The sequence below is a fragment of the Alosa pseudoharengus genome, unplaced genomic scaffold (assembly GCF_046254945.1).
Source record: "Alosa pseudoharengus isolate Yale_2024_CS ecotype anadromous, Long Island Sound unplaced genomic scaffold, YU_APseudo_1.1 YU_APseudo_1.1_scf_22, whole genome shotgun sequence".
Classification (NCBI taxonomy): domain Eukaryota; kingdom Metazoa; phylum Chordata; class Actinopteri; order Clupeiformes; family Clupeidae; genus Alosa; species Alosa pseudoharengus.
The window spans coordinates 33,690,727-33,693,980 of NW_027468680.1; the positions used below are offsets into that span (position 1 = coordinate 33,690,727).

Consider the following 3,254-nt stretch of genomic DNA (forward strand, 5'->3'; position numbering starts at 1 on the left):
GGCCTACAAAAACATGGTCTGGTGGACTCTAACTCACCTGAGGGGCGTGGATACTGGACTCATCTATGCTGAGGTTGACCTTGTAGCTGTACCGCCAGGCGCCTCTGAGTAGTACTCAGTAGGGTTTTTGTATGAGGGTTTACTTTGAGAAATGTAGCTCAGGTACTCCAGTGCTTTACAGAAGGACTGAGAGAGGGATAACACACACGCACACACACACACAACACACACACACACACACACAGATAGATAGATAGATCAAATCCATCCATAAACATATATGTTTGTGAGAAGTTATGACCAATGTTGGTAGGCCTACATGAGGCATGAGGCCTACAAAAACATGGTCTGGTGGACTCCAACTCACCTGAGGGGCGTGGATACTGGACTCATCTATGCTGAGGTTGACCTTGTAGCTGTATCGCCAGGCGCCTCTGCGTAGTACTCAGTAGGGTCTTTGTATGAGGGTTCACATTGAGAAATGTAGCTCAGGTACTCCAGTGCTTTACAGAAGGACTGAGAGAGGGATAACACACACACACACACACACACACACACACACACACACGCATAGATAGATAGATAGATAGATAGATAGATAGATAGATAGATAGATAGATAGATAGATTAAATCCATCCATAAACATATCTGTGAGAAGTTATGACTAATGTAAACTATGTGAGATGACAGCTGTCATTTTTCAGTTTGTCTAAAAAATTAGGTAAACATTCAAATACAAAATGTAACTCCATTATTTACAGTTCATATGCAGGAAAATACAGTAGCCTACCTGGGACGTTGCACTTACTACTGCACTTTACTACAGAAATGCAATATTATGGACAGAGAAATGTAATTGTACTGGCTACACGAAGACCCTAAAATAATATGAAACTGGCCTGCAGCTGTACGTAATACTGTTAACCAATGCAAGGAATTTTAACATCTTTTATTGAAACACTCACACATATCACTGACATGTTCCTCCAAAGCACCTTCTGTCTTGGTTCAAGTCGCAAACAAGGTCTTTTTGATAGGGTGCAGTGGCGAACTTGTTCTAAACTTAATGGCTAAACTAACACGCGGAGCAGGCGGAACAAATATTTCTGGCAGGCGGACCGGAAGACTAGAGCAAAAGAGAGAACTTGTGTACCGAAGATGTACTTTCATTGGCTAACCGCCTAGCGTTAACCTCCCGACGCACCGCCGCGCCGCCTTCCCGAGATGCATAGCGGACGCGTTAACTACGCATTGCGCTCTCCATAGGAAATCAATGGGCTATGTGCTGCGCGGTGGCCTTTGCCGCGAATACGTACCCAATGCGTCATGTTAAACGCCTGTGTGGGTTGCATTGTCCCTCTCGCACGATACAGGTGTTGAAAACAGCAACTCCTCTAAGCTGGCATTAGATGGGCATGTCACATATTATTGACTTTTTTGGTTAGGCTTACCAAGCGCACATTTATATTTGAATTAAGATTATGGATCGATCATTTAAATTAAAAGCAAATTGCCCGCACCGTTACTGAAAGCGTTCGATATGTCGCTCTTAGAAAGGCCAAATCCGAATGCGTCCTGTGAAACGCATATGTAGGTTTTATTGAAGAAAGCCATGAGCGTCTCTCTCGCACGGTAAAGGTGTTGGAAACGGCCAATATACTCCTCTATACGGGCAATAGATGGCACGGGCATGTCACCTGTTATTGTGTTTTTTTTTTTTGTTAGACCTACCAAGCACACGTCCATGTTTAAATTAAGGTTAGGCTACTGGATAATTTAAAACAAAACCAAATTGTCCGCACTGTTGCTGAAAGCGTTGGATATGTCGCCCTTGTATTGCAATTTGGCCAAATCCAAATGCGTCCTGTGAAACGCCCGTGGGTTGCATTGAAGAAAGCCATGAGCGTCTCTCTCGCACGATGAGGGTTTTGAAAATGACCAATCAAATCCTCTATGCAGGCAATAGATGGCATGGGCATGTCACATATTATTGTGTTTTTTGGCCAAGCCTAACAAGCACACATTCATGTTTAAATTAAGGTTACTGGATCATTTGAAACAAAAGCAAATTGTCCGCGCTTTTACTGAAAGCGTAAGATATGTCGCCCTTGGATTGAAGGCCAATTCCGAAAGCGTCCTGTGAAACGTGGGTTGGATTGGAGAAAGCCATCTCTCTCTCGCACGGTAAAGGTATTGAAAACGGCCAATATACTCCTCTAAGCGGGCAATAGATGGCACGGGCATTTCACCTGTTATTGTGTTTTTTTTTGTTAGACCTACCAAGCACACGTCCAGGTTTAAATTAAGGTTAGGCTACTGGATAATTTAAAACAAAACCAAATTGTCCGCACTGTTGCTGAAAGCGTCGGATATGTCGCCCTTGTATTGCAATTTGGCCAAATCCGAATGCGTCCTGTGAAACGCCCGTGGGTTGCATTGGAGAAAGCCATGAGCGTCTCTCTCACACAATAAAGGTGTTAAAACGGCCAATAAACTCCTATATCAAAAACGATTAATGACCTCCTGTTTTAGCCAATCATCATGGAGGAAACATAACTCGTTGTTGCTCAAACCCTACGTCTGTGCAGTCGTTTAACATTGTGGGGAATTAATGACGAGTGAAACCCAGAGCGTCTAATAACATCGCGGGTGGTTTTACGCTGAAGTTGGTTGAAAGCCATGAGCGTGCACCTACACGCGAAAGGGTGCTATATGCGTGGATAGAAAACGCCGAAGGACGTGACAAAACGGCCTTATATGACGCCCTGAGATGAGAACGGGTTGATTCATCCGGATGCAAGGAAGCATCTCAAGAATTTGTAGCCTAATGCCCCAGGTACCCCGGTTACCTCAGTAGCGCCCCTCAAAGGTGTAAAAATTTAATATTTTGAGTTTCCTGAATTGTGGAACCACTGGTCAGATTTGTCTGAAATTTGGTATGCTTATTACTTAAGATATGTGTTATAAATAATGTTTCTGTCATTTGTGTACCTCATGTGCAAAAATGGGAAAATTACATTTATTTTAAAATATTACAAATGTTGCAAGCTTTTGACTTTATAGTCAAGCAGGTGATACATCTTAATAATTCAAGCATGTTTCTCATGTTATGTATAAAAATATTTTTGTAATTTTGAAATTATAGCTATTTCTGTAATTAGACTACATGCCCCATGACGTGTAGCGTTCATTTCAACGCTGCTTTATAACAATGGCGCCGAATTTGTAGTTCATTAAAACGGTTTAAAACATA

General features: G+C 42.4%; 1 long non-coding RNA gene across 1 annotated transcript in view; it reads right to left on the minus strand.

Moving 5' to 3' along the window:
- The window catches only part of LOC143139466 (uncharacterized), a 5,660-nt gene extending 4,361 nt beyond the window's left edge, over positions 1 to 1,299 (minus strand). The window contains exons 1-3 of the long non-coding RNA XR_012990427.1: positions 967 to 1,299; positions 368 to 516; positions 38 to 186 (exon numbers count right to left, since the gene is read on the minus strand). This is a non-coding gene — a long non-coding RNA (uncharacterized LOC143139466). The remainder of the gene's footprint in view (positions 1 to 37; positions 187 to 367; positions 517 to 966) is intronic.
- Between the last annotated feature and the right edge of the window lie 1,955 nt (positions 1,300 to 3,254).